Source organism: Pipra filicauda, unplaced genomic scaffold (assembly GCF_003945595.2).
Source record: "Pipra filicauda isolate LSUMZ 115617 unplaced genomic scaffold, ASM394559v2 scaffold82_size2718185_pilon, whole genome shotgun sequence".
NCBI lineage: Eukaryota > Metazoa > Chordata > Aves > Passeriformes > Pipridae > Pipra > Pipra filicauda.
Genome location: NW_024105009.1, coordinates 512,752 through 525,507, shown reverse-complemented (window position 1 = coordinate 525,507; position 12,756 = coordinate 512,752). Strand labels below are relative to the sequence as shown.

General features: G+C 42.0%; 1 long non-coding RNA gene across 1 annotated transcript in view; it reads right to left on the bottom strand.

Moving 5' to 3' along the window:
- The window catches only part of LOC113995568, a 29,003-nt gene extending 23,920 nt beyond the window's left edge, over positions 1-5,083 (bottom strand). The window contains exon 1 of the long non-coding RNA XR_005566942.1: positions 5,059-5,083. This is a non-coding gene — a long non-coding RNA (uncharacterized LOC113995568). The remainder of the gene's footprint in view (positions 1-5,058) is intronic.
- Between the last annotated feature and the right edge of the window lie 7,673 nt (positions 5,084-12,756).

Below are 12,756 nucleotides of genomic sequence, written 5' to 3'. Positions count from 1 at the left end.
TGACAGTCATTTAAGTTAGCCATTGCTAAGTAACAATTCACTCACTGTGACATTATTAACAGCTATCTCAGGGTATCTCTGCAAGCAGCAGTTGTTGCAGTGTCAACATACCCTGAGATATACACACAAGGTCTCTGGAGACTTTATAACTTGGTTGCTGGCCAGTGCTGCTGCATCCTCACTGCTGCTATTACCTCTGCCAGTTAAATTAAGACAGGCAAACATGCTGCAATCACACCTTCATTTTGCCAGTTAGACCTGTGGAGATAAAGACAGACCCAAACCAACAGAGAACCCCTGATTACAGGGAGAAACAGATGCATAAAGGCAGCTCAAACTGTACTTTTTCTAGAGAACATAGAAATTCTGCTCTTTGTTGAGCAGCACACAGAACCAAAATATGCAAGTGTGGGGCTGGCCATGTCTCAGACATCACTGAGGTAGATACAGCACCTCATCAGGTCCAGGGTCCCTGCCAGCCACGACAGTAGGATAGCAGGGGGATGCAGGGAGCAAGAACAGTAAGAGAGCACGATGCCAAGTTAAGGACTCCCTGATTTTTCTTTTTTTTTCACTACATGATGCTACCTTTCTGCACCTTTCCATCACCTGTGTGATGCCGCTGTGCGTAGGGCCATGCAGAACCCCCTCATGACCACAGTGTCTGAAATTGGAGGCACGGCAGGGTTTTCCACTCACATGGGAAGAAATGGCCAGGTGGAAGCATGAGGAACAGTCAAAGGAAGAAACAAACAGTTAGAGTCACCTTCAGAAGGAAAACAGACAAAAGAAAGCACTGCTCTTTACCCAGCCATTTCTGCACTCCCAGTAAAATGCCTGGCTACAGTAGAGGTGCTTCCCTGGGAGAGGAGGAGGAAGGTGCTGTCTGGAGGATGGTAAGTGCTAGAGGCAGAGTTTCAGATTTGCCTCCACCCTCCTTTGACCAGTCCCTGCCTCACAGCCTTAGCAAATTTGCTCCCTCCAACACATGGCCTATTTTCTCACTGACTTTTATTGCACTAAGACTGCAAGGAGCCTCTGAAATCAGAGGGGCTGCTTCTTCCCCAAAGCTGCTTTTACACCAGGCCAGTTTCACTTTTTACAGCAGGCTTAGTCCCAATTTGCACTTTGCTTGAGAGCAGCATCTTTCCAGATGCAGAGATGCTGAATTATAGTGTGAACATTTTTCAAGAAGCATCATTCCAAACAGATGCCTTCCCCTCACAGCAGAAGGGCACACTCTTAAATGGGGTAATGAACAGGCAGCACTACAACAAATGCTGTAAACGTTAATAACATGAAATCTTTACCAGACTTCTTGCATCTGCTGGTAGAGGGTTTGTTTTTCATGGAAGACAAAGCAGTGACTGTGTGTAAATTACTCTCATGTCAAGTGCTAAAATGCAATAATGCACCATCCTGGAACATGCATAGAAATGACTGCTTTGCCATGCATTTTGTACTAAAAGCAGAAACCTAATCATCAAAGTAAAGCTGAATGGGCTGTTACACACCCTCAGCACTGCACAGGAACTCTTACATGTCATGATTCAGAATCAGCAATTCACATTTTCCGCAGAAAGACAAGACCAATCTGCAGAGAGAAACTTCCTCACTCACATCAGATGAATGCCTGCAAAGAAGCCCACCTATACCACCTAGAATGCTGTCCCATGTTTAGTCCCTGCAGCAGTCAGGGCTGCAATATCCAAACAACAGAACTGGTTGGCCACTCTCTATCCAGCTTGGATATTGTTTGCCCTACCTGTGCTGGACAAGGAGCTTCATCCATGGACAAAATTACGTAGCATTCCTGCCTCACGACACTCCAAACTCCTTTGTGCACCACTCTAATAAAGAAATCCAAGATGAGGCCTTTGCAAACGGAATTTTTTCCTTCTCATCATTTGTGATTTGAAGCAGCAGACACAATCTAAGCCAGGTTTGTTGTGAGGAACCTGCTCTAGTGGAAGGTGTCCCTGCCCATGGGCAGGGGTTTGGAGCCAGATGATCTTTAAGGTCCCTTCCAATCCAAACCATTCTCTGGTTCTATGATTTGTTAGTGTAACAGCTCTCTTTGTCCAGGTGTTTTGTCCTATTTCTCTAACTCTGTCCTCCAGAGTTGCCTGCACAGGACAGAGATTTCTGCCATTTATCTGCTGGGGAAATCCCTTCTGGGAAGGGTGAAGTGTGGTTTGAGAACTGGCCCAGGCAGCATCTGACATTTCCTTACTGCGGTCACCCTCTCAGGGGGAAGTTGACTTTGGCTGGAGCACTGTGTGTTCTGGCTAACCCAACTGGCAGACAAACTCCCAGGGACTCCTGGCAGTGTGAGCCAGAGCAGCCTGAGGCTGCACTCCTGCATTCAGGAAAGCCTGGGGCAGAGACACTGAGTCCAGCACAGAGCCCAGCCTTCAGTGCCCCCATAAAAGCCTGAGCCAGCTCACAGTGAGGTTGGTGCCAAGGCTCCTGTACGAAAGGGAATCCAGCTTGTTCAGAGCAGCGTCCTCTGTGTCACTGCCAAACCCCACAGGATCTCGGGTCCAGTGTTAGTCATGCTGCTGGTGGTAGTACACATTTATGGGGTCTCTTGTTGAGGCTCTGCCATTTACTGCTTTGTTCATTCAAGAAACTCAAGTTGGCTTAATCTTATCATGTTAATAGATCTAAATATGGACATAAAGAACTTGAGCATACATAAGCACAATGAATATGAGTCTCTCATTCATTCCTGCACAGTACACAGTAAATTGCCAGTGTGGCCCTTTCAGCTTATTAACATCTTTAGACTTGGCCTCACAAAGATTACACTCCCCACTCAGCAATTCAACCTCCTTCTAATACTTTTAAAACAGAGGAAAGGTCAGGACCCCTAGGGAAGACGCCAAAGATTGAATGGTTGGCCCTGAAAGCAGATGAACTGCAACAGCCAGCAAAGCAAACAGGCCATGCCAACAGTGGTGCTCTCAAGGAAAGGAAGTACAGTTTCTGTTCTGGCATCCACAGAACCCAAACACTTACACACACAATGCAGATCCCTGCAAGGCAACAGCGAGTATCTGCTTGGAAAGGTCTTTGCCACTTGGAACTTTGTCAGGCTTTTATAACGCTGTGGCTTTTCTTATGATTCCCTCACCCTTCTGGTCATTTTGGAAAAAACAAGTTCACTGCAGACCAGGCTCCCACACTTACTGGACCCCAGAAAGCTGAAACAGCTCAGGGCAGGAATATACTGGGTGATAGTTTGTTTTCTTTCTAACAAGAAAGGACTTTCATTTCGCTCTGAACCGCAGTAAGCACACATCAGGAAACGAGCATTTGCAAGGATGAAATCTCAACATCGAGCATTATTTAAATTTGTAGGGCTATTTAATGTTCATCACACATTCGATCCTAACAGTGCAAGTGATTTTCTATCAGAACATTTTTTTTTCCACTTCAACAAGGAAAACTGCCCCTCCAAATATAAGCAGTGCTTGTTATTTTGAGGCAGTGAGGCAAAACATACAGCACATAGACCACATTTGGCTTGCTTAGCAGATGTCTACAGATCACTTGATGTTAATTTCAACATAAAAGCTATTATATTTCTGGCCTTGCCCTATTAGTTGTTAAATAATTATTTATGCTTGGCAGATAAATTCTAGGAACCCTGAATAAAGCCCATCAACCCTACTAAACTAACCATATTTGACACAACAGTTTTCACTCATAGAAGACCCAAGATGTAATGTTTGTTGCCTATATGATTCTGTCTCACAACCTAAAAGGTAATCCCATATTTATATTTAAACCTAAACTGCATATAGGATGTGTTTCAACTCTACTTCACAGGCAAAGAATTAGCTTGTTTGGTTCACTGGCATTTACAGCCATGTGCTATAGCTCGTTTCAGTTCATAACTCAGTTTATCTAAATCACTTCACAATTCTGGCACTAGTTAATATGTTTTTCCATAGGTGTTTTGGCTTTGGCTATCTAGTTTGCTATACTTGTCATCAGCCAGGCACTGGTGTGCTATGACCTTGATGGCTACAAAACAAAATGACAATTGGAAATGCAGGCTTCCCTTAATTAATATATTTAAACAGCTAACCCTACTTACATGAGTGCTATTTATACACATTCAAAACTGCAGTTGTTATGTATTCTGGTTGAATGGTTTGTAAATTCCAAATAGCCAATCTACAAGGCCCTGTATGAAAGTCTTTCAACCAAGTTTTGGACATTCATATGCTGTTGTCTGAAGAAATTTAGATGATGTGCTGTCCTTCGTGAGCACATTTTAGTGTAATTATACTTCTGTATCCTTAACAGACAGGTTAGAATTTAAAGATTTGGAAAAACAAGGAATTTGAACATTCCACTGAGGAGAACTCACTCAATATGCCTATTTCTATCTCATCTGTCTGGTCAAAAGGGCACAACTTCTCTATTATCGTAGTAACGTACATTATGTCTGCATTTAAGTTTATGTGCAGTTTATGATTTTGTGTGATAAATAAAAATTAGTGATGCAAAAAGGAGCAAAAGGAATTCATATTGCTTCCAGCATACTGCACTTCCTGCCCTAAAAGCTGTGTGGCTTTGCTTTGCATCGTTGACAAACTAAACTCACTAAAGTTACAAAGATGTTTTCAGCTGATTTTGGTGGACATTGGACAGACCCCTGTTGTAGCTGGGGTGCCTCTGTCCTAAGGTAGCTTAATTACAGTGGGCAATTTTGTTATATATTATTAATAGAAAATGTCTAAGCTTAGAGGCAGTGTCCCACTTTGATTTCCAAGCCAGCTCTGTTGTGCTTTTCCCAGAAAGCCAAGCTGCTTACTGAGAGGTGAGTATTCATGTTTCTCCCCACTTAAGCCCCAAATCCCAGAGGTCTGAGCCTACAGCCCCTCTGCTGTAGCTGCCTTTAGAACTGCAAGCTATTTTTTCAGGCCTTAACGTTTGTCAAAACAAGGACCTTTATCCAAGCAGGGAAAGAACGACCAGGTCTGGAGGTTGTGAGACAGGAGGAACCTGGAGGCAGCCACTGGAGCAGGTATCACACAGCCATACCAGCCTTTCAGAAATCTCCACAGGAATAATGAAGGAATCCATGCGTTCCTCTGGAAGTGAACTGTTACCAGGGCTTCTTGTGCCATTCCTCACCTGCAATAACAGACACAAAATGACCAGTCTTAACCAGAAGCTTGCCATTTAATGATGCCCTAAGAAAGAGCTAGGAAAGAGAGCTGAGGTCCTCCATTCCCCTGGATACCTCCATTCCAGGCTGCTCTGCCGGGATGCACTTACACATCTCTCATCCCTGTGATAAGTCTTGCCTACACTGGACCTTTGCCCATGGAGATTTTAACTGTGGGTTAAAAATGACCAGTGAGAGCTGTGGGTTGTGCTTCACTTCTGCACACGGGAGGCAGATGTTGTGGTCAAAAGCAGGGTTTTTTGTAGGGTTGGTTTTACAATTTTTACTGATGACAAGCCAATTTCTCCCTGTCGATGTCTGCTGCATGTGACAACACAATGTTGCCTTGAACATCATGTCATAAACTAGCAAAGGTGAGCAACTGCTGAGGCAGAAAAAGTGAGGAGAAGAGACAGTAAATAAAAAAAATATTTTTTTTTTTTATATTTTTTAATATTTTAAAATATTACTTGTTCATGCTGGCAGGTTCCCTTAGTTTGGTTTTATTAGCTAGAAGAAAATTAAAAAAAAAGTGGATGCAGCACATGGAGGAAGGCAATGCCCTTGCCTGAGCAGGGAAACAGTCATTAAATCCGACATTAGCCCTACATGTGGCATTAACCTAGACAAATCTTTTCTCATGCACACTTTTTTCCATGTGTTGGAATGGTGTTGCAGCTCTGAGGGAAGCTTTGCAACGTCAGCAGTTTCTCTGATGAACTTTTAAAATCTTCAATCTGTGCTACGAGTTTCATTAAAAACTGACACCATTTCTCAGACATTCCTAAGTTACTTGCAGCCTTTTCATTTTTAATCACTGTTAATCATACCTCACTCTGTGATTAAAAGCAATAAATAGAAGCCATATAGAGACACACTTTAAAAACAAGACTGCCAGGAAACAAAAAAATATGCCAGTGGTGATCCCCACTATCTCCTGGACTTACTTAGGAAGAGATCAGGTCAGTCCTGAAGAAGACATCCTAGCCATGGAAAGCAGAAGACTGGATAATTGCAGTCAAGTCTTGTCTGGCTGTGATACTGGTCAGACAACGAAACTGGCACATAAACAGGGGTCCAGGAGGTCTAGCAGTGCAGTTATCATGCATTTCATTTTGAAGAAGTGCCCATTTAACTTGCTGGGGCCTCAGTTTGGCTATCCCTGTAATTCCAAGGCATCTACTGTTCTCTTCAATGTGATATGGGATCTAAGGAGAGGCCATCATCAGACAATCACATGCTGAAAATAGAAATGACAAAGAAACATCTACAATATGCAAAGCAGGCAGACAGAAAAAAATCTCCTGCAGATAATTAGGCTCAATAGTTTCTGCCAGATGATTAAAAAGCCTGACTTTATATGTTTCTTTCTGGTGCAGTTTGTTTTTCTCAGGTAGATGTCCTAACTAAATATGGCATTTTAAAAAAGCCTCCAGTGTAAATCAGGGATGTCTGCAGCTCCAAGCACTGTTGCAAGGTTTAGCAACAAACTGGATCACCTGGATATGTGTACCTTTCAAATTCCACTGCCATCAATAGCTATGCTGGGCAGGGTGGCACAGCTGAACAGTGCTGCCAGTGCTACCATTGGCTACGTATTGAATTGTTAATTCACAGAGAAATAAGAGGGGAAGAGATTAAACCTTACAATCTGGGATTTGTAGGCAGACCTGTAAGAGTGGCAAACACCCCTGTACAAATACCAAGGGATACAGATTAATAGAATTTTAATCTCCAATTAATTAACACTCTCTACATCTGCTACCTCTAGCACAAATAAAGTTGCTCAAGGCCTTCAAAAATTTTGTTTCCACTCCCCATCATGGTTTTGTTTGAGAAAGACTATGCTTTTATGATGAAGACAATTCAGTGCTGGCCTAATGAATAGCACAGCCTGCTTTGGGAACACTTACAAACTGGGATCTGATTACATATGTGCCTCTGGCTGCCTGGACCATCTTCCTCTGACTCTCCACAAATCTCCACTCTCTTTTATCAGGGTATTTCCTCATTAAATGGCTGGGGCAGTGTAGCTTTTTGTAATCAGTAACTTCAGCACAGATTGCAGCACTAACACCAACACTCCCACTATTTAACTTCAAAGCAAAAAAAAATCAGCAACAATTTCATTCTTCATTAGAAAAACAAAACCTTTACTTAACCAATTTTCTTGCCTGCTTTTTTATATCTTTAACAAAAGACTCTAGTTACGGGTTAGAGGCTTATCTTATTTTCATACCTCCAGGGTTCTAAGGTTACACAAGGACTAGTGTATATGCAGAACAGCATTTCTGTAGATTTTTTTTGTTGCTCTTGCTTATGACTAAACAAGGGATAACTGTTACCAGCATCTTCTCTGCTGTTTCCTCATTTCAGTAACAATGCACTGACCCTGATAAGTATTCAGCCAGAGCATGTCTGCTTTGAAAGACAAAGCTACTCTCCCATATCTTCTGTAAATGATTTGAGGAGGTCTACACCTCAGTCCAAACATCTGTGGCTACAGTTCCACCCCTACGTGCTCACACTCCGTGTTTACAAATGCAAGAACTTGAGTTTAGGCACAACACAGCCCCGCAGTGTATCCAAGTCTCTAGACTTTTATGCCCTACATACACTGTGGAATTTCCACTGTGCATACAAAATTATTCATGACAGAAACATCGAAGGACCACCCTCCCCCTCCCTCTGCAAATACGAGTGAGAAAAATAGCAAGAGGTTTCCTTTTGCTTTCTGATCATAGTGAGGAAAGGAAATTTTAAACCAACATGTTTTGGGGAAGGAAAGGGAGAGTCACCGCAAAATGTTGAAGACCAGGGGTATGAGTACATACTTGTATTAACATCTTCCATCCCTGGAGCTGCAGTAATTTGCATGACATTATCTACCTGGGATGTTGCTATGGTTATCACCATACATAAGTAATTACCAGGGCAAATTGCACATACAGCGCACGGATTCATGCTGTCAGAAGCAAGGGATCTGCTTATACACTTGAAAACGTAAATGTTTGAAAAAACACAAATCACAAAGATTCCTGATAAGCAAAAAACTTCAAGACTGCTTCTGAGTGATGCAAAATTGTTGTTAACTATGCTTATTGACACCGGTACCTCAAGGGACAACTCAGACCACGTCCAAGCGAGCAAGATACTGCACCTGCTCAGTAGAAAATCAGTAGAAACAGTCACCAGTAGTAGTAACCAGAAACCAATCAGTAGAAACAGTAGAAAATCCCTGCCAAAGAGTTTACAGTCTAAGTAGATGAAAAAGGCAAGGAGAAAGAGAAGTGGTGTATCGTACAGAGCAAACAAGGTTGTCAGCCTCACAGTACTGGTGTGATTATTTTGGGCAGATTATATCAAGAAACTTGCTTCTGGCAACCAAGCCAAAGATGAAGAAAAGAGAAGGGGCAGGGGATGATGTAGGCTACATCCATGCTAAGAAAAAGACAAGGGACATGATGGTGTGATGAAGCAGCCAGTCAGGACAAGCCAAAACTACGGGTGATCAAAGTGGTTCTCTGAAAGTTCCCCCATTTCCCCTCCTGCAATGTTTCTGCTGTTATTTGCTGGCTGGGATCTGACTGTACTCTGATCTCTTCGAGTTTCCCACAGGAGCCAAGATAAAAGTTCCAGTCCATCTGCAGTTGTACACCCAAGCTGAAGAGAGCAATTAACACCCAGCAGAATTTGGCTGAAAGTACAAATACAGGGTATCTAATGCTAGATCATCCAACATAAGTTAAATGTTAAGGGCTCATTCTGCAATACCAATACAGTTGCATTTCCAATAAAATACAGCTGCACTGTATACAAACAGCTTGAGCTGCAGTCTATTGTTATCCATGGAAACTTTTCAACAACTTTGATAAAGGTGTTCTGTGTCCTCAGGAAAGACAAGGCTTTAAAAATTAGTACTGATACCATGACCTGAGTGAACCACATTAGCCCAGCTGAAATGTAAAATATAATTCTGAAAAACACAAAACGGGTTACTATAATTTAATTTGAGGTGACATAGGTGAGTCTCATGTCCATCCAAACCAACCATATGTTCTGTGTACAAAGGAATATTGTAATTTAGTTGTTCTGGACTTACAAAGTACAGTAGAATCAAGGAGAAAAGTTATTATGTTTTCCATTTGTAGCTTCTCTGAAAAACAAGTTCTTCTGCTTACTTAGAAATCATCTGCTTCTCACAGACATTTATTTTTACCTCCTAGTAATACTAACAGAGTTATCATCAAAGGTCACCATTCTCCCTAACTGAGCTGCAGAATGCATTTTTTCAGAGCTGAAACAGACTGTAATCCTAGACCTAGCCTTTCACAGTTCTCCATGGGAAACCAGGCAGTCTGCCACACTGATCCCAAGGATGATGGTACTTCCCCACATTCACCACCAGTAAGTTGAGCTCACTTGTGTTTAAGCATCCAGCCCGTGAAAGCCATCATTCCCTGATAACAAAGGATCCCCAGACTGCTCAGTTAAACCTACTCTCTCATTCCTCCAGGTTGCCTCAGGGGACTGTTATTCATAGCTATGTGAGACTCTGAAATGAACTCGATTTGTTGATGAGAAAGCCAGTGAGTGTATCGGTGCTTTACCTCTTTACAAGGGGATCTCTGCGTAAATGCAGCCAAATTCCATGAGGTACTACACGTGAGTGGGAAATACACAAAGGAATTTTGTGAATGTCAGGATAAGTATGTCTTTGCATGATAGTTAGGATGCTGCACAGATTTAGAGAAGGCAGAAGATTTCAAGAAGTTCTGCAGGCTGACTTTTTAACTGAAGGTGTACTGGCACTCTAACAACTGTTGGTGCCACATCACTTTTATTTTTCACCATATCCTTTCAAGCCAAACTATGATGCAGCCTTTAGGCCTGAATCTCATTCTAGTTTTAATGTGGACATCAAATGTAAGTAAGAGTACACAAAGGTCCTTACTTAGAAAGCTACACTATGACAGCATCAAGTATTCTGACTATTTTAGCAGATGGGACTCAAAAAACATACTGATAGAGATATGCTCTGAGAAGAGTTTTGCTACTGAAAATGTGATAAGATCAGGTGTTAGCCAGCAGGCTGTCAGAAAGCACAGTATCCCTTAGGGATCATTTACATGGCCCCAGGGAAGTCACAATTAATGATGCCCAGAAATACTGGCTAAAGACGCAAGATATGTGTACCCTCGTTAGGATAAAGGCAGACTGAAGTCAAAGACAGATGCGAAACAAGTAATCTCAGGCTTTATCCAGGTAACTGGATGCCCACAATGACAGGCATACTGTAGCTGTACGTATATTTCACATAAAACAGTTGGTTGATGATAAATGTATCAGTGAAAGGGAAAGTAAATATGTGAAGAGCAAAATGCAAGATGGAAGAAGTGAGATAAATATTGTTAGATTCAGGGGAAAAGCGCTATAAACAGTAAGCAAAGCTCTTTGATTTGCACTGTTTTCCAGCCCATAAAACCCTAATATCTGCCAGTGTTTCATTAAAAGCTTATAAACTACCCAGCATGCCTGCTGCTGCATAAATGTATTGCTAAAAAACATTTTCGATGTTGCAGACTGGTCTTTTGCAATGTTATAAAGAAACCCTATGTGTATATAACTCACACATTACTGAAAGAAGCGTGGATTGCAAAAATAGTACCTTAAACTCTAAATCTAATTAATCATTCAGTAGCAGTAGGTTTCTCTCACCGGAGATGTTCATAGTAATACCCTTAAACCAGAAAACACAAATATTTCAGGGAAAAAAAACCCCAATATTTTAGGAAACAGGCATTTTGGATAGAGGAGTTAAGAGAAAATTACCATTTTGTGAATTGAATAAACAGAGTAGAAGACATCTTCACAGAGGATTGAGAGTTCAAGGTCACCACAGTCCAACAGCAAAATATGTAAAAGTTAATCCGAGTGATACAAAGATCTGGCAACACTATGACTGACCAGATCAACAACTGTTTTGACTGAATGTGCTCCCTATTCTCAGCATTAAAATCTAAGACTTCAGCCCTCTAAGGACACGTAATCACAATATCAGTCCTTTTCCACAAAAAGTCATATTGAATCAATCAAATCTTTATTGTTATTACCAGTGGTCCTGAACCAAGACTGGAGGGATCAGAACATTCATGGTTTCCCATCTCTTGTAAGATCACTACATTTCAAGGCTCGCTCACACGTGAACCCAAACCCAGGGCAAAATTAAAATGTTCCAACGGCCAGAACCCATATCCCTGAGGCAAACCCTCCCAGTGTCTGGAGGCTTTCAGATGAACGACCATGTAGGCACTTAGCCCATTCTGCATTGCTGTTACTGTAGCTTTTCTCACAGAAGCGGCTCCAAATTGTTCTGACAACAAAACACATAGATTCATTTCCCATGTCCCTCAAACAACTTCATGTTCTTCTGCATATCCCACAAGCATCAAGCTGATGCTTGATTACAGCACCGATGGGGTGAATGGGCAGCAAAGCCTACCTGTTACTCGTGCAAATGACTCATCTCTGAACTAGCAGCACAATCCAAGACTTGTGGATCCAGAAGCTAAAAATTCATCCCCTCACCACAGCCTCAGTTCTGGGAAAACGTCAGAACAATATTATAGATGTAGGAATCAGGGACAGGAATTTCAGAAGACTGAGACACAAAAAGAGTCATACCTGAATTATTGCACAAATATGAGATTCTTCAATATGTTAACGAAAACTTTGTTTTGCAGCTATATGCTTAACAAATAAATAAATAAATAAATAAAGCAACCAAACCCAAACACAATAAAAGGATTACATCTCATTAGCTTTGTAAACTCAAACACTGCTAATCTGATCAGCTGAACCATTTTCAAGCTGCCACATGCATATCACAGCTCTCACCAACAGCACTGAAGCAGTTGCTCAGCTCTGGATGTACAAACCCACCCAGAAGACAATCTGCCCAGACCTAAAGCAAAGGGCAGCTCATGTGACTGAGCTGAAAGGTGTGCATTAGTGTTCCACGCTGTCTAATTAAGCAAAAAACCCAACATATTTGACTGTTTAAATGTTTGAAATCTGCTACTGTTGCCAATGGTTCTGAGGCAAAATCAGCACTAGCCCACCATGGCTCTCATTCATACTTTGCAAGAGTCACAAAAGGCAGAAAACAACAAATGTGGAAGTCTCCACTGCCACATTTCTGCTGTCATTACAAGCAACTCCTGTGCCAAGCACAGTTCAGCTACAGGTTTAGGTCAAACGGATGTCTACCAGGGTAACAACAGTGCAAGGGGAAGTTGTGGTCTGGTTCAGCATATTGCATGTCAGCGTTACTGGCACACCCAAAGACCACATCATAAATGTGGTTTATATACCCTGTGGACCAGGCTGACAAACCAGTCATTGCAATTTGGAACTAGTGATACCCTCAGGTCCAAAGCAGCAATGGACAGAGCAGCCCTGCGGGTGGTGCACACTGTGCACCAGTTCATCACAGGACGAACTCAGCAGCACGATCATAACCTGCAACAGGCTGCATACATTGACAGTCCTCTCTACAGTGTGATTCTCTG